This window comes from Grampus griseus, assembly GCF_964374135.1.
Source record: "Grampus griseus genome assembly, chromosome: X".
In the NCBI taxonomy this organism is placed as follows: Eukaryota; Metazoa; Chordata; class Mammalia; order Artiodactyla; family Delphinidae; genus Grampus; species Grampus griseus.
In genome coordinates this window covers 41,903,960-41,927,292 of record NC_138999.1, presented here as the reverse complement: position 1 = coordinate 41,927,292, position 23,333 = coordinate 41,903,960, and the positions used below count along the sequence as shown (strand labels likewise).

The following is a 23,333-nucleotide window of genomic DNA, read 5'->3' as shown; positions in this document are numbered from 1 at the left end:
GTGCAGTTATAATATATAAATCAACTTGATTGAGTGCTGCTGAAATTTTATATCACTTTACTCATTTGTCTTCTAATTGTTCAGCCAATTATTTGTCAACTTTTTGGTAAAAATTGACAGGGAGATGTTAAAAGTTTATATGGCTATGCAAAGGAACTAGAATACACAAAGCAAAGATTAGCATGGAGGATTTATACTATGCAATGTTAAGACTTACTTTAAAGCTACAATAATCAGACAGTGTGGTATTGATCTAAGAACAGACACATATATCAATGGAACAGAATAGAGAATCCAGAAACAGATCTGCACACATATGGACAACTGGTTTTTGACAAAGGTGCCAAAGGGGAAAGGGACAAAGGTGCCAAAGGGGGAAAGGAAAAGTCTTTTTTAAAAATTGTGCTGGAACAAATGGATATGAGTTTTGGAGGAAAAAAACAAACCTTGACCCACATCTCACACCATATACAAAAATTAACTTTAGTGTTCTCACCACACACACACACACACACACACACACACACTCAAACTAAGCAACTCTGTGAGGTGATGAATGTATTAAGTAACTCGATTGTGGTATAAAAACAAATATACAGATCAACAGAATAGAACAGAAAGCCCAGAAATCAACCCACACATATAAAGTCAATTAACTTATGACAAAGGAGCCAAGAACATAAATTGGGAAAGGACAGTCTCTTCAATATATGGTGTTGGGAAAACTGGACAGCCACATGCAAAGGAATGAAACTGGAGCACTATCTTATACTACATGCAAAAAATAACTCAAAATGGATTAAAGACTAGAACATGAGATCAGAAATCATACAACTCCTAGATGAAAACATAGGTGGTAAGCTCCTTGACATAAGTCTTGGAGATAAATTTTTGGATTTGACACCAAAAGCAAAGGCAAGAAAAAACAAAAATAAACAAGTGGGAATATACCAAAGTAAAAATATTATGCACAGCAAATGAAACCTTCAACAAAATGACACAGCAGCCTACTGAATGGGAAAAAATATTTGCAAATCATATATCTGATAAGGGGTTAATATGCAAAATATATAAAGAACGCATACAACTCAACAGCAAAAAACCCCAAAAAATCTGATTAAAAAACGGGCAGAGGATCTGAACAGACATTTCTCCAAAGAGATATACAGATGGCCAACATGTACATGAAAAGGTGCTCAATATCACTAATCATCAGGGAAATGCAAATCAAACCCACAATGTGATATCACCTCATACCTGTTAGAGTGGCTATCATCAAAAAGATAAGAAATGACAAGTGTTAGTGAGAACACAGGAAAAAGGGAACCTTTGTGCACTGTTGGTGGAAATGTAAATTGGTGCAGCCACTATGGAAAACAAGATAGAGGTTCCTCGAAAAATTAAAAACAGAACTAGGTATGACCCAGCACTTCCACTTCTGGGTATCTATCTAAAGAAGATGAATACATTAAATCAAAAAGATATCTGCACTCCCACGTTCACTGCAGCATTATTTACAATAGCCAAGATATAGAATCAACCTAAGCATTCATAAATGGAAAAATGGATAAAGAAAATGTGGTGTGTGTGTATACACACACACACACATACACACACACACACACATACACACACAATGGAATATTATTCAGCTATAAAAAAGAGGGAAATATTGCCATTGCAACAACATGGATGGACCTTGAGGGCATTATGCTAAGTGAAATAAATCAGACAGAGAAAGAAAATTCCATATGATCTCACTTATATGTGGAGTCTAAGAAAAACAAAAAACAGAAAACAGAGCTCACAGATACAGAGAAGAGTTGGTGGTTGCCAGAGGCAGGAGTGAGTGGTGGGCGAAATGCGTGAAGGGGTCAAAAGGTACAAACTTCCAGTTATAAAATAAAGAAGTCATGGGGATGTAATATACAGCATGATAACTATAGTTAATAATACTGTATTGCATATTTGAAAGTTGCTAAGAAAGTAAATCTTAAAAGTTCTCATCACAAGAAAAATATTTGTAATTATGTATGGTAATGGATGTTAGCTAGACTTATTGTGGTGATCATTTCACAATATATACAATATTGAATGATCATGTTATATACCTGAAACTAATATAATGTTATATGTCAATTATACCTCATTTAAAAAAATAACCAAGTGGGGCTTCCCTGGTGGCGCAGTGGTTGAGAGTCCGCTGGCCGATGCAGGGGACACGGGTTCGTGCCCCGGTCCGGGAAGATCCCACATGCCGTGGAGCGGCTGGGCCCGTGAGCCATGGCTGCTGAGCCTGCGCGTCCGGAGCCTGTGCTCCGCAACAGGAGAGGCCATAACAGTGAGAGGCCCGCGTACTGCAAAAAATAAAAATAAAAATAAAAAAGGCATGGACTTCCCTGGTGGCACAGTGGTTAAGAATCCGCCTGCCAATGCAGGGGACACGGGTTTGAGCCCTGATCCGGGAAGATCCCACATGCTGTGGAACAACTAAGCCCATGCGCCACAACTACTGAGCCTGCACTCTAGAGCCCACAAGCCACAACTACTGAGCCCGCGTGCCACAACTACTGAAGCCCGTGCACCTAGAGCCTGTGCTCTGCAACAAGAGAATCCACTGCAATGAGAAGCCCATGCACCACAACGAAGAGTAGCCCCTGCTCACCGCAACTAGAGGAAGCCCGCACACAGCAACGAAGACCCAATGCAGACAAAAATAAATAATAAATAAATTTATATAAAAAAATAAGAGGCAGAAACTTCCCAAATATGGTAAAAGACATAAATTTACAGATTCAAGCAGGATAAATCCACAGAAAACCACACCTATGCACAGTGTAGTCAAACTAATGAAAACCAAAGAAGAAAGCAGCCAGAAAACAAACAAAAAAAGACATATTACATACAGGGTAACAGTGATTAAAATGACCACTCAGTGCTCAACAGAAGAAACAGAGGTCAAAATACAGAATACAAACTACAAAATTTTTAAATGATGAAGAAAATAAGTTTTATCTGGCTGGGCAAATTTAGGAGTGCCTTGATAAGTTCTTCATGGCTTTTGGTACTACCCTCTGTGTTTCTGGTCCCACCCTCTGAGCCATCTTTCCTATTTCATGAAAGGTTGAAAGGTAGCATTTCAGGAAAGATAGCAGAAGAGTTTTCTCAGTCTGCTTCCTACCGGTAGAATTTTGAAGGTCTGACATCTTTCCATTTTTGTATTGTCTCTATCCCTTTAAGTCTAAAGTGGTAGTGTTTCTGTTCATATAATTTGCTCTAAAATTTTATGAGTTGTCTGTGAATCTCACTGGGTTCACTCCCTTAGACGAAAAGTGCACCTACAGATCTGTTTGAGATAAGCCATTCTTTATCTTGGACTCCTGCTGAGAGGGCTGAGGGACACACTCTTAAGCTTCCTAGAGGCCCTCTTGCTTGATTGAGATCTATGAGGCACTCTTAATCTCTTCAAGGGGAGTTTTGTGTGGCTGAATGCTCTGGTCCTCTGATCTGAGGTCTTAAGAAAAGGTTGTATAGTCACATCTTTTGCTTTATTTCTAGATCATATTTTCCTGATAGTGTTTCAGAGCTATTTCTTTTTTTTTTTTTAACATCTTTATTGGAGTATAATTGCTTTACAATGGTGTGTTAGTTTCTGCTTTATAAGAAAGTGAATCAGTTATACATATACATATGTTCCCATATCTCTTCCCTCTTGCGTCTCGCTCCCTCCCACCCTCCCTATCCCATCCCTCCAGGCGGTCACAAAGCACCGAGGCGATATCCCTGTGCCATGCGGCTGCTTCCCACTAGCTATCTACCTTACGTTTGTTAGTGTGTATATGTCCATGACTCTCTCTCACCCTGTCACAGCTCACCCTTCCCCCTCCCCATATCCTCAAGTCCGTTCTCCAGTAGGTCTGTGTCTTTATTCCTGTCTTACCCCTAGGTTCTTCATGACATTTTTTCCCTTAAATTCCATATATATGTGTTAGCATACGGTATTTGTCTCTCTCTTTCTGACTTACTTCACTCTGTATGACAGACTCTAGGTCTATCCACCTCATTACAAATAGCTCAATTTCGCAGAGCTATTTCTTAACTTTAGAATCTTGTGCTATCTGAAGAGGCTAATAATTTTCAAAACCATCAAGTCCTGGATCCTTTGTGTTTGACAGTCTTTCTCTCAATTTATCTCCTTTCATATTTTGCTAAAAGCAGCAAGAAACTTGATGCCTTCAACACTTTTCTTGGAAATATTAGATAGATCACCAAGTTCATGAAGCACAATTCTCTACTTTCCACATAACTGCAGACAACAGTGTTGCTAAGTTTCTATCACATAAGCTCCTCCAGTTTCCAAAACATGTTCTTCACTTCCTTTTGAGCCTTCATCGGCATCCTATAGTCCAAATTTCAACTAATAGTCTATTCAGGCAATTTAGGATTTCTCTAATATGCTCCTTAAAATCCTTCCAGCCTCCACCCACATCCAAGTTTGAAAGATATTCCCACATTTTTAGGTGTGTTATGACAACACCCTACTCCCAGTACCAAAATCTGTGTTAGCTTTCTATCTGATGCATAGCAAATTACCCGAAAACTTAGTGAGTTACAACAATATCCGTTATCTCACAGTGGGTCAGGGGCCCGGGTGTGGCTTAAATAGGTCCTCTCACTTGGGATCTCTCAAAAGGCTGCAATCAAGATGTTGGCCAGGGCTACGTTCATCTTGAACACTGACTTGGAATGACCCACTTCCAAGCTCAGGCAAGTGGTTGTTGATAACATTCAGTTTCTCGAGGTCTGTTGTACTGAGTGACTCAGTTCCTTATTGACTGTTGGCCAGTGGCTGCCCTCAGTCCTTTGCCACGTGGATCTCTCCATAGGGAAGTTCACAACATGGCAGCTTGTTTCATCAAAGCCAGCAAACAAGAAGAACCAGAGAGAGAGAGTGCCAGCAAGATGGAAGTTACAGTCTTTTATAACCTAATCACATAAGTGACATCCCAACACTTTTACCTTATTCGGTTTCTTAGAAGCAAGTCACTAGGTCCAGCCCACATACAAAGGGGAGTGGATTACACAAGGGTATGAATACCGAGAAGTGGGGATCACTGACAGCCAACTTAGAAGGCTGCTTACTAAAAAAAATCAAAATTTGCATGAAGCAAATAAAGATAAATTTCGAAGGAAATTTATAGCTTTAAATGCGTATATTAGAAAAGAGTCTAAAATCAATGACCTAAAATTTAACCTCAAGGAGCTAGAAAGTAAAAGACCAAATGAACCCAAAGAAGGTAAAAGAACTAGCAAAGATCAAAAACATTAATGAAATAGAAAACAAATGACAGAAAAAGTCAACAAAAAATTAATTCAAGCTGTATTATCGACCTAAACATAAAAACTAAAACTAAAAATGCCCCAGAAGAAAACATAAGAGAACATCTTTGCAATGCTGGGACAAGCAAGGATTTCTTGACATAGTACAAAAAGCAACAACCACAAAAGAAAATTTTGATAAATGGGACCTTATCAAAATTAAAACTTCTGCTCATCAAAAGATGTCATTAACTCATAGACATAGAGAACAGACTTGTGGTTGCCAACGGGGAGGGGCAGTGGGGGAGGGATGGATTGGGAGTTTGGGGTTAGCAGATGCAAACTATTACATACAGAATGGATACACAACAAGGTCCTACTGTAGAGCACAGGGAATTATATTCAATATCCTGTGATAAGCCATAATGGAAAAGAATGTGAAAAAGAATATATATATGTATAACTGAATCACTTTGCTGTACAGCAGAAATGTTGAACACAACATTGTAAATCAACTATACTTCAATAAAATAAAAATTTAAAAAAGATGTCATTAAGAAAACAAAAAGCCAAGACACAGACTGGGAGAAAATATTTGCAATATGTATACAAAACACCCATATTAAGAATGTATAAAGAACTCCTACAAAGCAAAAAGAAAAAGACATGTAACCCAATTTTTTTTTTTTTTTTTTTTTTTTTGCGGTACGCAGGCCTCTCACTGCCGTGGCCTCTCCCGTTGCGGACCACAGGCTCCGGACGCGCAGGCTCAGCCGCCATGGCTCACGGGCCCAGCCGCTCTGCGGCATGTGGGATCCTCCCAGACCGGGGCACGAACCCGTGTCTCCTGCATTGGCAGGCAGACTCTCAACCACTGCACCACCAGGGAAGCCTGTAACCCAATTTTTTTAAATGGGCAAAATATTTGAACAGACACACATGAAAAAGACATACCAATAAAGTATATTAAAAGATGTTTAACATCATTAGTTATAAGGGAAATGCAATTTAAACTACACTAAGATAGCACTATACACTCACTTTCAAAGCTAAAATTAAAAAAAACTGAAAAATTGCTGGTAGAAATGTAAAACTGAACTATCACTTTGGAAACTTGTTTGGCAGTTTCTTTTTTTTTTTTTTTTGGCTGTGTTGGGTCTTCGCTGCTGTGCGCAGGCCTTCTCTAGTTGTGTTGAGCAGGGACTACTCTTCGTTGTGGTGCCCGGGCTTCTCATTGTGGTGGCTTCTCTTGTTGCGGAGCATGGGCTCTAGGTACGCGGGCTCAATGGTTGTGGCACGTGGGCCCTAAAGCGTGCGGGCTCAGTAGTTGCAGCACGTGGGCCCTAGGGCATGCAGGCTCAGTAGTTGTAGCGTGCGAGCTTAGTTGCTCCACGGCATGTGGGATCTTCCCAGATCAGAGATCGAACCTGTGTCCCCTGCATTGGCAGGCGGATTCTTAACCACTGCCCCACCAGGGAAGTCCCTGGTTTGGCAGTTTCTAATAAAGTTAAATATACACCAGCCTGTAATCTGGCAATTCCATTCCTTGGTAGATACTAAAAAGAAATGACAACAATATATCCTCAGAAAACTTCCACAAGAATATTTATAGCAGGATTTATCATGATAAAAAAACTAGAAACATTCCAAATGTTCATCAGCAGGTAAATGCATAAACAAATTATAGCATATTCATATAACTGAATATTCAGCAATAAAAAAGAAAGAGCTACTGGTAGAACAAACAACCTGGATGACTCTCAAAAATTTACAAATAGAAGCCAAACACAGAGCCAAACACAAACCGTATGATTCTATTTATATGACAATCAAGGACCAGCAGGGCTAATCTATAGGGATTAAAAATATTAACAATGATTGCCTCAGGGGGAGGATATTGACTGATTAAGGGGGAACCTTCAAGGGTGATGGACATGGTCTATATTTTAATTTGAGTGATGGGTATACATATTTGTCAAAATTCATTAAACTATACCATTTAAGATCTGGGTAATTCAATGTCGTTCAAATATAACTCATTTCAAAAAACACACAAAAAAGTGCATATTATAAATATATTCAGGGTACAATGTGGGCCCCAAAGAGAAAACAGTTGATTCTACTGGGGATGTAGGTTTAGGTTCCATAGAGCTGGTACAGTTTAAACTGAATCCTGGAAAAAATAAGTGTGATAGAGATAAGTGAGGGAAAATGTTTTCCAGAAAAGATGAAGAAATTGGTGTGGAGACAGGAAAATACACAGTAATTAAGGAAAGAGCGAACAGCTTTGTGAAAAGGAGAGATTATATAGTATGTCAAGGAGGCAATTATGAGAAAAAAAAATCCAAGGAAGTAGGCTGGAGTCTGATCATGAAATAGTATGAATTCTTTTAGTAATAGATCACCATTGAAGTGTTTTAGTTTTATATTTTTAAGTTAAAATTTATATTTGGGAATAAAAATTCATAATAACAAATTTTTTATAAAACTGCCACACAGGAACACACCTTAAGATACCACTACATGCTTCACTTAGAAAAAGTTACAGACATAGTCAAAACAAATAGCTCTCATTTATAAATGTGAGTTCGTTTCTTTTAGCAAAAGAAAGCTCACAGGATTCTAAATAATTCATGGGACAAAAAAAGGAAATTTAAAAATATTTTTAGCTGAATGATAATTTAAAATGACATATTAAAAACTTTATTGCACAGCATGTGGTTTATTTCTATAATCATTCCTTGTGCTCTTGAAAAGAATATGTACCCGGAAGTTGTTGGTTACAGTGCTCTATATATTTTTGTTGGCTCAAGTTCATTAATTATGTTGTTCAGGTCTTTTATATCTACTGAATTTTTGCCTGTTTTTTCTTTCAGTAACTGAAAGAGGTATGTTAAATTTTCCACTGAGTATGGATTTGATTATTTCTCTTTTTTTTCTCCGTTTATGTTTTATTATCTTGAGGCTATGTTATTAGCTGTGTACAGATATAAAATTTTTATATTGTTTTTTTAAATTGGCTCTTTTATATTATGAAATATCTCTAGTAATAAATCTTGCTTTAAAGAAAAAAAAAAAAAGAAAGCTCACAGGAAATGTCAGACTGAAAACCAGCAGGATACAGCGATGCAGGGACAGCTCAACACCTCCTGAGCTAGAAGGCTCGGAGCCAGGCCTCCCTGGCTGGGGGCTGTGCTGCTTCTCCTCTCTGGCCTTCAGTTTCCCTGGCACCAAAGGAGGGAAGACTGGATGACTGATAAAGTCCTGGGTGCCATGGTCCATTCATTTCAGAGAACAGTATATGATCATAACAGTATCGTTCTCCTTTGATTGTAAATGTCAACAGAATACAACTTAAAAATTTTACTACAAAGAGTGCTATGATTTTTCCCATACTCTGCAAAGGATGGATGAGGGCCCATATTATCAGGCCACACTCACTGCTTATATTGGAAAATGAGGAAATGCTAATGAAATTGCTTTTATGGGCTGACATTCATGGATGGCAGAAAGGGGCGTTCCAGAAGGAGTCCAGGATTTGCTCTTCATGAGTATTTCAGCTCCCGGCCAAAGCTCGGTGGCCAAGTGCACACATGGGCACACCCATGCCCGCATGCAGTCTGTAAAGGTCACTGAGCACGTGTTAACCTTGAAGGGGAGAGAGAAACCTCAGTATTTCCCCCCAACAACACTCCAAGCCTCTTGTAAATCATATTCAAATTCATACACTTAAGCATTAATTTACATACTTAATTTCTGACAGGCTGACAACCGCAGCCCTTCTCCCCCTCAGTGTAAAGTGAGAAGTGAATTGTTATTCAGTGTATCCGTTACATTGGTAGTGGTGCTAAGTGTATTTTATATAATGTGCTATCTACAAAAAGGCAGATAAGAATTTGATTTAACATCCAGTTAAAAGCCATCATTGAAAAATTAAAAAAAAAAGAGTGCTATGATTTTTATTATGACTCTCACCATCTTTGGAAAATTTCCATTTCAGAAGTTTGATTTGGTTCACTTTCTTGGAGCTTCTTGCCTTGGGAGCATCCTCCACGCACACCAGTACCTATGAAGATAATTAGCCAGCATTCCTTTTCCTGAAGCCGCAGTCTATGGCTCTGCCTTCATCACATAGGCTGCGCTGTGTCCCTGTTCAACCTCCAACTATTCTTCTAATTACGGAGTGCCCAGATGCTTGATTTACTGTTTCTTCCTTACACCTCACTGTGTATTCTGCAAGTTGTATTTTAGTATGTTCCTACAGAGTTTCTTCAATTCATGCTGCTATCAGTGTGATCAAAGTTTGAGGTTTTGACATAAGAGCCCTTCAGATATTCTGTGGGAATGCGAGGCCCAGCAGCTAGTGGGAAGAGTTGCGTTTCAGCACCTTATAGTCCTAACTCTGTCTCCCTCTATTAATGTTGCATTTAACCTTGAGAGCGTCAACTTAGTTTTCTCACACATTTTCAATTAAAACATTTAGTTCCTTTTTCAATACTAAACATGATTTTTTCTTTTAACAACAAAGACATGCATCAAAAAACCATGTGCTCAGAGAAGTGATGTAAAAATACCATTGTCTTATCTCCAAATACTAATTCTAAGATCAAGGTCTTCAAGCCTTTGACCACGCACACGGACCACCAATTTCTAGGATACATTATTCCACATCATCATTTCTATAGTTTGACAAAAACCATAACACATTCTCTGATACAACAACATATCCATATCAATGAAATACATTACTGCAATGTTTAACTTCTTCCATAATTCCTTGAAAATCTGTAGCATAGCATAAGCACTAAAACTTACTAATTATGAGAGCTGTTAATTTACAATCCTCTCATAATGACTGTACCACTATCCATTTTTATTTATTCTTAAATTCAATTTCAACTACCTGATTGTGTCTGAAGTAGCTTCATAGTAGTTTTATTTCTATGAAAGTGACATGTTTCCAAGTATCACCTGGGGGATTAGATTAGATTTAAATGAGAGAGGAAAATATAGTATGAGTTACACCGTTTCCTCACTTGGCATACAAATTAAAAAAAAATCATCCATTTCTTTAGTGATTAAAAATAACAGTTCTTTTGTGAGCATAGACACAATACAAGGAATCTGTTTCTTTGCGTGAAAAGCAGACTCAGTGGAAAAGGACCCGAATTCTATCGCTAGCTTTCGGTTAACCCAAATGAGAGTATGCATAAGCTCAAGCTTGTGAGCGTACTGATTCAGCATTGCACAAAGTGACTGGATGAACCAGGATCCGTCCTTTGAATTTCGCCAGGAATAGTAACCAGGTGCTGTAGAATATGCATACAAGAAGTCTGCCTCAACCGGTATTTTCTGACAGGCCGTGTCATCCTCAACACCACTGTCTGTCTCCAAGCAGCTAAAACATGGCTACAGCCACTTGGGATGCTCGCCACGCACCTGTGCCCTCGTGCGGGATTTGGGAGGCAGAAGCGGCCTGCAGTTTTAACTCAGAAATCGTGAAAACCAAACCCCAAACCAACCACGCTAGCTCTTGCAGGGTGGGAAGCGGCCGGCAAGCCCAGCTCCTTCGGTGTTTGGCCTGCTCCTCGTTTGGAAAATTACTTCTCTTTCTAGTGAGAACAGGAAGTCGGGCGGCCCAAGTAAAAGGCGAGTGAGTGAAGTGTTCAGAACGGTACCGTCACCCTTGTTTTGGGAACTGATACCCCAGGCTGGCACCTCCCTCCCTGAACTCTTTTTTTTTTTAACATCTTTATTGGAGTATAATTGCTTTACAATGGTGTGTTAGTTTCCGCTTTATAACAAAGTGAATCAGTTATACATATACATATGTTCCCATATCTCTTCCCTCTTGCGTCTCCCTCCTTCCCACCCTCCCTATCCCACCCCTCTAGGTGGTCACAAACCATTGAGCTGATCTGATCTCCCTGTGCTATGCGGCTGCTTCCCACTATCTATTTTATGTTTGGTAGTGTATATATGTCCATGCCACTCTCTCACTTTGTCACAGCTTACCCTTCCCGCACTCTTGCACTGTTGGTGGGAATGTAAATTGATACAGCCACTATGGAGAACAGTATGGAGGTTCCTTAAAAAACTACAAATAGAACTACCATACGACCCAGCAATCCCACTACTGGGCATATACCCTGAGAAAACCATAATTCAAAAAGACACATGTACCCCAATGTTCATTGCAGCACTATTTACAATAGGTAGGTCATGGAAGCAACCTAAATGCCTATAGAGAGACGAATGGATAAAGAAGATGTGGTACATATATACAATGGAATATTACTCAGCCATAAAAAGAAACGAAATTGAGTTATTTGTAGTGAGGTGGATGGACCTAGAGTCTGTCATACAGAGTGAAGTCAGAAAGAGAAAAACAAATGCCGTATGCTAACACATATATATGGAATCTAAGAAAAAAAAAAAAAGGTCATGAAGTACTTAGGGGTAAGACAGGCATAAAGACACAGATCTCCCTGAACTCTTCACACAATAAAGCTCACTCCTGCTGGCCGTGGCCGTCTCGGGCACGAGAAAACCCTCGCTGTGTGAAATGAACATAGCAAGCCTGACAAACCAAAATCTTAAAAAGAAAAAAAGTATACAGCAGCAAAACCTCAGGACTCCTGCACCACACCTGTAACCTGCCCACTTAGTAAATAAACAGAACATCAAATCACAAAAGCTACGCAAGGGGTAGGCCACCCTGGCAGAGAGCCCGACCCACAGCAGGGCGGAGGGAGCAGGTGCGAATGATCTGGAAGGGGCGAGTCTCCCACTTTCCCCCCTTGGGGCCCTCAGTCCTAACACTGCACTGGGAGCCTGGGTTGATCCGGCCACGTAACTCTCAGCTTCTTCTTGTGTTTCACTCTCAGCTTCTTCTTGTGTTTCTAGTAAGGGAGGAAGGCGATGGCTTCAATCCCTCTGCCTCCGGGTCAGAAGGCAAGATCCTCTGAAACCCAGGTGGACAGGACATATGGGAGGTTGAGCGTCTTCTCCTGGTTGGGGATGGGTGCACGGGCTCTTAGAGAAAGTCCGCTGTCCGAGCGCGTGATCCTGAAGCTTCTAGCACTGACAGCTGGCTGACTCCTTTCCCCTCTCCCTGGGGAGGCAAGGAGGCCATGGAGGTGGGAGAGCCCTTCCCCCATTCCAGCCCCCGGAAGTGCTACTTTACCAAATTCACTGATTAGCTCTAGCAGTTTTCTGGTAGCATGTTTAGGATTCTCTATGTACAGTATCATGTCATCTGCAAACAGTGACAGCTTTACTTCTTCTTTTCCAATTTAGATTCCTTTTATTTCTTTTGTTTTCTCTGATTGCTGTGGCTAAAACGTCCAAAACTATGGTGAACAGTGGTGAGAGTGGGCAACCTTGTCTTGTTCCTGATCTTAGTGGAAATGGTTTCAGTTTTTCACCATTGATAAAGGCATTTTAAAGACTCTCACTACACCTACCAAAGAGATGAACTTATTCAAAACATATTAAAGAGATGTGCTATCTGTCAGCAGAATTCTTTGCAGGCCACTCCCAAGGTAAGCACCAGAAGTTTTCCCCAACCAACTTCCCATCCAACAGGAACTGCTGGCAGTTGGATTTCACAGAAGTAATGCGTGCAGAACATAGGAGGTTTTGTCTACTTATGGTGTGTATGATGTCAGAATGGCCTGAAGTTTTCCTCTCTTCAAAAAGCCAGTGCTCAGGCAATGGTATAGGTTCCCTTAATAAACGTAATTTCCACTTTGGGGATACCAGAGCACGTTGAATCAGACAGAAAAAGTCAATTTATTTCCACTGCTGTTCAGGAATTACAAAAATGTTTACAGATTTCTACAAGCTATCATATAGCCTATCATTCTTATTCCTGTGGACATGTACAGCAAATGAATCAAACTCTAAAGAAACTCATTGGCCAAGATTCAGCAACCAATTAGGGTTAAAAAGGCCTACAGCTTTACCACTAGCTTGTTAAAAATTAGAGCAACCCTTGCCAGCAAGCATGAAATCACTCTCTTTGAACTTATGTTTAGCAGGCCTATGAATTTTGGTCTGAGACCATGTCCTGTGCCTAATTTAACTGAATCTTCCCATAATCATATTCAATTCTTAAAAGGGTTTCTCTCTTCCCCAGAAACCCTGAGACATAAAGTCATAAGAACCTGGAAAGACCCCCTGGAAAGTCTGCCACCTCTATCAAAAGGGAGATTTCATCTACATAAAAGAGTCCCAGGAAAAGACAGGCTGTCACCACACTGGGAGGGATCTTTCCAAGTAAAAGAAAAAATACAGTTGGATTCATGCTTTCCCTATGAAGCCAGTACCTCAGGAGGACTGGACTGTCTCTCCCACAAAGGACTTGAAACTTAAGTTTTCTAGAGTGACTGATACTGGTATTGAGCTCAACTGAAATGAGGTTGAAGAGTAGCAGAATATGTCACTTTGGCATAAGGATTATTTTGAGCTGAATGCAGTTGAGAAGAAGCAGGTACAAGAAAAGCTCCCTGCCCTCCCATTTGCCTAAAAGTAAGATATAAATTTTCATGGGAGATTGGGACTGACATATACACACTACTATATATAAAATAGATAACCAATAAGGATCAATGAATAGCACAGGGAACTCTACTCAATATTCTGTAATGACCTGTATGAGAAAAGTATCTAAAAAAGAGTGGATATATGTATATGTATAACTGATTCACTTTGCTGTACAGCAGAAACTAACACAACACTGTAAACCAACTATACTCCAATAAAAAATTTTTTTAAAAAGATATAAATTTTCTAAGGTGTCTCTCCTCTCCTCTCTCCCAGGAAGGACAAAAGTTAATCACAGGAGGCAACTTTAGACCCTATCAGCCTGGAGATGGCACCTACATAACAAACTTTATTAACTAGCCTTTATCTACCATTAGCCTTCTCCCATATATTTATGTTCCCACAGTATGCTGCCCTTGGAAACCTAAAACTGCTTTCCTTTTTCCTGTCGTTTCCCCATAAATTTATTGTTCTTTGCTGAAGATGCTACATAAGCCGGAATTCTAAGCCACCGTTTTGAGTGACTCATTGTTCCCTGGGTATCTCCCATATATACAAGAGGTATGTAAGTTAATAAACTTGTTTTCTCTTATTAATTTATCTTTTATTAAAGGGGTCTCAGCCAAGAACTTAGAAGGGTAGAAAGAAAATTATTTTTTCCTCCCCTACAAGCAAACATTACCATTCTCATAACTGCCTTGCTGTCCTAGTCACAGCAGAGTTATTTCAACTACCTAAGAATCAGATTTTACTAGAAAACACATATTACACTGCTTTTTTTTCTATACTCCAAGTAATGGTCTCCACAATTACATATTTCTAATCAACTCCATATTGTATTCTCAGAATAGACATGATCTGGACTTTTAAGTCAAACAAGTCAATTATTGGCAGAGTAAAGGTGGAACCATATTCATTAGTAATTTTTTATAATACCAAAGTAAAGTAACTAATATGCATCAAGATACTCCAGCCCTAAATTTGACACAAAAATGTTTTAACTAGTTTGACTGGAAGGATCGTTATAGAAGAAAGAACTCTCTTAACTATACTACAATCAAGAGAACTGTAGGAGTAATCCTACTAGGGAACTGTTCTCTTGCCTTTACTATGGTAAGGGTTTGGTTCAATAAGACTACTGATAGCTGTAAAGATAGTGATGGTAAATTACATCATAAAAACTGGTAAGAATCCTATCAACAGACCCTGTAAGATATATATAAACGAGATCTCCCTACTACGTTTGGAACATGGTAATGCCCTGAGTCTATTTTAATAGCTCCTAGGATTATAGGTGGATAGTTTCTCTTAATATATCTGAGGCTAAAATCAGTCTTCACAACTAGACTTGTATCCCTGAGCCCTCCCACTATGGAATCTGTTTAAGGGGCCTGTTTGGGACCACACAAGGGCAAAAGAAGGCTTATCGGAATACAATCCTGGAAGAAACAGGAACAGGCACAGGTATAGCTAACTCTTTTGGTAATGAGATTTTGAATAATAAACTTGGTGCTTTGGGATAACTACAAAAACACATAATACAATGGCAAACTGCATGGAATCACATCATGCAAGATGTTTAAAAGCCATGGAAACTCAAGTCAAATGGAAACTGAGAAAATTCTGGAATTGGACTGTTTGGAATAATTTAATGATGGGGCAAAAAAATCACCACATAGGTCTCAGAGCCACTCATCTGTACAGTCCAGGAGCAGTTAGCTATCAAATAACTCTAGGATAGCATCACTAGTTCAGAATTACAGCATATTCAAGGGAACAAACAGGTATTGCACTATGACTATACCAGAAGGGACAGAAGAATGGTTTAAAACAGCATCTAATTAATAGACAAACAGAAACCTGGCATTTATAGATAGCGACTGCAGAAGATAGGTCTTATGTCACTGTATTAATTTTAGGATGCAAGTTCTCTCCAGTCCCAGTATGGATAAACAAAAGTAGATGCCTATTATTCAGGGAGATTTGCATGCCTGTTATTGATTTGGACCAATGCAAGCAACGGCCCATAGGCGGGGTTGTTCCTCAAGACTTAAAATAATTAAAACTACATTAAGCATTGGAAGTTCAATCTGTACCCTTCAAAGAGTGCCTCATAATAATATACTAGAAATGACCATGGCTGTCTCTGTGTTTTGCATCTGGGAAATACTATTTGGGGAGATGGAACCATTACTGCAGGGCTACATTATGTCCGTGTGATGTTAATTACTGAACAACAGGAACTCGGGAGAAATTCAGTGGGCTTATAAGAAAAAAAAATCTTTTCTTTCTTTTTATTTTTTTAACGTCTTTATTGGAGTATAATTGCTTTACAATGGTGTGTTAGTTTCTGCTTTATAACAAAGTGAATCAGCTATACATATACATATATCCCCATATCCCTTCCCTCTTGTGTCTCCCTCCCTCCCACCCTCCCTATCCCACACCTCTAGGTGGTCACAAAGCACCGAGCTGAAATTACAACACCCCATAACACCATACACAAGAATAAACTCAAAATGGATTAAAGACCTAAATGTAAGGCCAGACACTATAAAACTCTTAGAGGAAAACATAGGCAGAACACTCTATGACATATATCACAGCAAGATCCTTTTTGACCCACCTCCTAGAGAAATGGAAATAAAAACAAAAATAAACAAATGAGACCTAATGAAACTTCAAAGCTTTTGCACAGCAAAGGAAACCATAAACAAGACGAAAATACAACCCTCAGAGTGGGAGAAATTATTTGCAAATGAAGCAACTGACAAAGACTAATCTCCAAAATGTTGGAGCTCATGCAGCTCAATATCAAAAAAACAAACAACCCAATCCAAAACTGGGCAGAAGACCTAAATAGACATTTCTCCAAAGAAGATATACAGATTGCCAAAAAACACATGAAAGAACGCTCAACATCACTAATCATTAGAGAAATACAAATCAAAATTACAATGAGGTATCACCTCACACCAGTCAGAATGGCCATCATCAAAAAATCTACAAACAATAAATGCTGGAGAAAAGGGAACCCTCTTGCACTGTTGGTGGGAATGTAAATTGATACAGCCACTATGGAGAACAGCATGGAGGTTCCTTAGAAAACTAAAAATAGAACTACCATATGACCCAGCAACCCCACTACTGGGCATATACCCTGAGAAAACCATAATTCAAAAGGACACATGTACCCCAATGTTCATTGCAGCACTATTTACAATAGCCAGGACATGGAAGCAACCTAAGCGTCCATAGACAGATGAATGGATAAAGAAGATGTGGCACATATATACAGTGGAGTATTACTCCGCCATAAAAAGAAACAAAATTGAGTTATTTGTAGTGAGGTGGATAGACCTAGAGTCTGTCATACAGAGTGAAGTAAGTCAGAAAGAGAAAAACAAATACCGTATGCTACATGGTATATATGGAATCTAAAAACAAATGGTTCTGGAGAACCTAGGGGCAGGACAGGAACAAAGACGCAGATGTAGAGAATGGACTTGAGGACACAGGGAGTGGGAAGGGTAAGCTGTGACGAAGTGAGAGAGTGTCATGGACATATATACACTACCAAACGTAAAACCGATAGCTAGTGGGAAGCAGCCACAAAAAAATCTTAATTAGGGACTTCCCTGGTGGTCCAGTGATTAATACTTCACCTTCCAATGCAGGGGGTGCAGGTTGGATACCTGGTCAGGGAGCTAAGATCCCACATGCCTCCCAGCCAAAAAACCAAAACATAAAACAGAAGCAATATTGCAACAAATTCAATAAAGACTTTAAAAATGGTCCACATCAAAAAACAAACAAACAAAAATTAATTATCAGGCCCCCAGAGAGCTACTCCTTGGCCTTGGACTGGGTAAGACTTCATAAGGAACTACAAAATAATACTTAAATAATCATTTGAAAGAGCAAGGAATAAAGATAATACAACAGTTTGTAAAAGTAATGTATGAGGAACAGAGAGCTTTTGCACATTGCTAATCAAGAATGTGCTTTAACTACTGGTAAGACATATTTAAAGGTTTTTTTCCCCAACACATATATTGCACTGACTTTTAAAATTCACCCTATGGTTATTTTCCTAATTGCTGTGCTTAGCTATTGTGTGGACTTACTAGATATTTAGGTGGCAGCAAACTGCCCACAGAAAGGTAGAAAATGCAGTGAGATAATTAGAAAAGTGTGGTGTTATTATAAAAGGAAAGTTGTAAGGATAAAAAAAAAATGGAATTTTCCCTGTTGCCAAAAGAGGAGACTCCCCCCCCCCACCGCTTCCCTTTTCTTAGAGTATTTCCTTGAGAAACCTGGTATTTGTAAATCCTCCCTCTGCCCCTTTTATATGTATGTAAATCTTTTAAAAGGTTAAATAAGCCTTTTGTCAGCATTATAACCCAGGAATGTTTTTCTTAAGGGTCTGGGAGACACCTCATTGACATGTAAATAACAAGGAAGAAAGATAGCACCCTATCTCCCTGTCACCCTGGGAGCTTAGCCTAGGCACCTGGCTCTAAGCTGGAACTACCTGCTTGTCATAGAGACAGGAGCAGTTTGATTTTGCCTTTAGATAAAGGCAATTAACTAGCACAGATGGCCACTCCCATTACCAGGTGAACTTAGGATGAACTATGAAAGAATGTAGACTGAATTGTCCTGTCAAGTCCTCTTGCATGAGGACTTGATAAGTTATCATTTATTTTGAAAACAAGCAGGTAATGGACTCTACCTGCTCTGTCCCAGAAAAGGGTGAGATTTCTTTCTGTCTTTGCAATCTCTTTAGCTAATTGCTTGTGATGCACACTGTGGTCTGCTTTGATGCTTATTCAATAACAAAACAATTTTCTTTCTATTTTATATTTGCGTATTTATATTTCCTGGGTTGCTATGAGATTTAATTTTTTTTCCCTAACATGCAACCATGCTGACTCTGGCTACTGATTTTTCTGTGACAAATAAAGTCTCCCATCACTGACTCAGGAGTCTCATGGCCTCTGTCAACATACTTGAAACTGTGGCAAGCCAACTTCTTAGCTTACTAGTAGGGTAAAATCTCAGCCCCTACACAGTTCTTGACACCAAGGACCACGACCAATCTGCATTCACATGGCAAGGCCTTCCATATACGTTGGCAGTGCTCTCCCAGAAGTAATGAGAGTACCTCGGCGTTTCACACCAGTGAGTGGGTCAGGCTTTGGCGAGACTGCCTCTACCCTCTGCTGTCCAAACTTTTCACTATATAGATGAAGTCTTCTTGGTTAGCCAGTCGGAAGCCTTAATTTCAATGGCTCCGCCCATAGTATTATTACACCTTTGCCATCAGAGGTCGCTGGTAAACCCTGACAAAATTCGACTAAAGTGTCTGGGACCTCTGGGTGGATGGACGATGCTCTATCCCTCTTGCAAAGAAAAACTTCTATCTCTTTGAACCCTATGCCAAAAAGGAAGCCCAACATCACACTGGGCTCTTTGGGAATGGGAGACAATATGTGCCTCCCCTGGACATTCTATTTGATCCTTTATGTTGGCTAAACCACAATGTCTTTTGAGTGCGGCCCAAACCAACGGTCAGTGTAGGATGCTGTCCGGCTCGCTGTGGCACATTCTCTGCTCTCTGCCTTCAGGGTCCCCAAAGCCTAAATGACCCTGTTGAACTACCAGTCCGTGTAACTGATGGTGTTGCCTACTGGGGCTGCTAGCAACGGGGGGCAGCCTCCGTTTGGAAAAGCCCCCTAGGGTACAGGCTTTGTCGTCTTCCTTACACACCTACTAGCTATACCCCTTATGAAAAGCAGCTATTAGCTTACTACTGGGCCCTTGTCGAAACTGAACACCTGACTCATGGAGGCCTTGCAAACCCTCCAGCTTGATACTCCCCTTTGGGGGTAGGTCAATTCAGACTCGATGACTAACAAGATGGGAAGGGCCCAAAAGCCTCATTTGTCAAAAGGAAAGAATATATTCAAGAGCACAGCTGGCCTGGCTTCACATGAAAATGGGACAGATTTTCCCTTTGGGGGAAAATCTGTTTCCCACTCTGCCAACCGTGGAGCAAGGCTGCTGGGCTTCATGGGGCACTCGATTCATAGAAGATCCCTCAAATGCCTAGACCTGATCCACTAATGAGTGGTCTAAGCTGGAATCTAATGGTTTCTACCAGGCTCTGTGGCTGTTCAACCTTAGTAGAACTGAGGATGGATGTGAGCACTCCCCTCAGCAGGCAGAACTCAAGCCTATGCTTGTAACTCTGGCCAATATTCCCTTTGATATCTATTGACTCTTAAGCTATTGCCAATGTCCAGCTGTTCAGTCTCCCACTTGGAAGACTACAGGCTGGGAGACTGGGCAGCCTTCTTTGGTATCGTGGGCCATGGAAACAAAACAAGGCTACTAATTGAACGGTCTGGGTCACCCACGTAGGTGCCCATGGTAAGGGTCCAGTCTCTGATGATACTGACTGGAATCACACTGCTGATGGAGCCTTCAGGGCCTATATTACTGCTATTGCTTTTCTGCATCCATCATCACACGGACATGGCAACACAACCATCATCACAGACTGGGCGCAAATTGCAAGACTATAGCTTTCTGACGCAGAAGCTACCATTGCCTGACAAAACATGACTCCTTCTAAAAGATGACCCATTGGGATGAGGAAGGACACACTGCATGAATTGTGGGCCCGCCTGCTCCTGGCATACAGCATCACACCTCAAGAGCCTGCTCTCAGGGATGTCACCACTGTTGCACCATTGTTGACATTTTTTCAGGTTGAAGTGTTGCAGTCTGCTCAGCTGACTCCAGCCACACCGCTGTGGCCCTTAGAATTATTCTGTGTCAAGTTTTCGGCATCCTGGACTATTTATCTGCAGCCTGAAAACGGTACACCTTTTACTGCAAAAGCCATGTAATGATAGGCTGATAGTCAAGGTATCTGATGGACTTCCACACTCCCCAACCATCCACCAGCATCTGGTATTGTCGAGTGTTGGAATGGCCTCCTCAGAAATGGACTCAAAAGGATTTCAGACTCTATCACCCTTGCCTCCTTCTGGTCCATACACCCTAGTAAAGCAGTTGGGTCAATGAATATGGCTCTCCCCAGAAAGTAATCAGTTCCTTTCAGCTGCTCCCTGGGTAATTAGTGATCAGGGGTTATATGGACATATTTTGACAATCTGGGATCCTCCGTTGAACATTCCTGGGTATAATCTTTCCTTCACCTAGCGACCTCAGACCAGCCTGGCTGGTAACCCTCTGTGTGGCAGCCCAGCCAGCAGGGAGGGAGCCTGAGAGACTGAAATTTAATTCTGGTTCAGCTACCTGGATTCTCTGGTTGGATGGACACTGTCCTAGATCACAAGGCTAATTACTACTTGGTTCAGTACATTGCTTACTATGGGCCAAAGTGCACAACATAACAGATCTCTGTGAGTTTATAAAAATGCCCTTGTCTTTCTTGTACCTGACCCATTCAGATGAAAGGTCTGGGAACTAGTAGAAGATAATTGGGCAGGGGGAGGTGAATTTATAGCTACTAGAATGGGCCATAATGATTTTGTGTCAGTAGAGGATGAGGAACAACACAGAACCTGAAGAGGAAACACCTCAGACCTCAGGAGGTACAGGAAAGGGACAGGCATTAATGATCTTTGCCTTTCAGAACCACCCCCTGGAGCCTTCCTCACAAAGGAAAATGCCCTGGCACATCTCTCCCAAACTGTTGCAAAAGCCTTAAATTTAACTGTCAGGTCTTCCAATACCTACGACCAGGATGCTATCACCATTCCCCTTAATCTTGCTAAGAAGTCTGTCAGAAACAGCAGGTAGGGTCCCAGCTCCTGCATCTCACACGCAAAACACCTGCCAACACCTCCAAATGTCTCCCTGAACCACTTCTCTTGGTCATCACTCAGCCATTCTGTGGGGCAGAAGAATGCCATGTGGCCGGCGGCATGGACATCTAGGACGCAAGTTTTCAAACAGAACTGAGAACCCCTGACAATGTCGAACTTCACCTGAGCCCTGAAAACAGTGACAATTAAGAAATCCCTCCTACCTACTTGTATTCCTTTTTGAGAAATGACCTACCACAAACAACCATTCTTCCCACATGACTTATCTAAGTCTGGCTGTCCACTCTTTCCCATGACCCCCATACGACTTGCAAACGACTCCCTTGTTTACCTGTGACAAGAACAAATGCAGACCTTTCTCCTTTTGCCTGTATCTGCAGACAAGGCCAGACACAGACCCTCCAACTCCCCATTCTGTCTCATGAATGACTGAGATTAGAAATCTGTCTCCCTTAAATATTTATAAATGATGTGACCGACAAGGGCTTAATTTCTAAAATATACAAACAGCTCATACAACTCAATAACAACAACAAAAAAACCCAATCAAAAAAATGGGCAGAAGACCTAAACAGACATTTCTCCAAAGAAGACATACAGATGGCCAATAGGCACATGAAAAGATGCTCAACATTGCTAATTATTAGAGGAATGCAAATAAAAACTACAATGAGGTATCACCTCACACCAGTCAGAATGGCCATCATTAAAAAGATCACAAACAATAAATACTGGAGAGGATGTGGAGAAAAGGGAACCATAAGTATACGCTTGTTTCTCTAACAAGGTCCATCAATATCTATATCGTTCTCCTGAACAAGAATAAGAGAACCATAGGATTCTTTGTTTTTCCTTTCACTCACTCTCCAACTATCTGTGTGTATAATTGTCATTTTAGTTCCATTTTGTAATGATATAAGTTCATATACATTTGCATTGTATTTTTTCATTTAGATAACAGAAACAAGCACTGATGTCAAAAATATACTTGAAGAAGAAAACTTTATCGCACTAATGGAAAATGCAAAGATTACTTGAAAAAAACACAGACATACTCTGTACTTCAGTAGTAAATCTGAATTATAAAGAGACAAATGGTCGTATCTTAAAATACAAGTTTAATGCAAACTCACTGACAATGACAAGAGGATTATTTTTAAATTTGGTAAGCTGATTATAAATTGTGTACGGAAAATAAAATAGTCAAGAAAACAGTAAATTTCTGAAAAAGAAGAGTAATCAGAGACTTAGCCCTCCGATGTATTAGAATAAACTATAAATACAGAGGAATTAGAATCATAAAGACTATGACTATTAGATCAACAGAAGAGAATAAGGTGCATAAATATACCCAGAGTTATGTATTAGAATATAAATATAAATAAATAAATATATATATATATATATATATCCTAATGTAGTGCTGCATATTAGTGGGGAAAATATAGGTTATTCAATAACTGGTAATGGGACAAATTTGTAGGCATCTTGAAGAAAATGAAGATTGATCCCTAGCTAAGGCTTTACAACAACAACCAAAAATCCAGATAGTCACAGAAGTAAAAGCAAAACTAAAAACATGAAAGTACCAATACTAAAAAGAAA

General features: G+C 40.1%; 1 protein-coding gene across 1 annotated transcript in view; it reads right to left on the bottom strand.

The window, feature by feature from the left end:
- LOC309839934 (zinc finger protein 81-like) overlaps positions 1-23,333 on the bottom strand; it is a 42,885-nt gene that overhangs the window by 8,493 nt on the left and 11,059 nt on the right. The gene's annotated exons all lie outside the window — the stretch shown is intronic.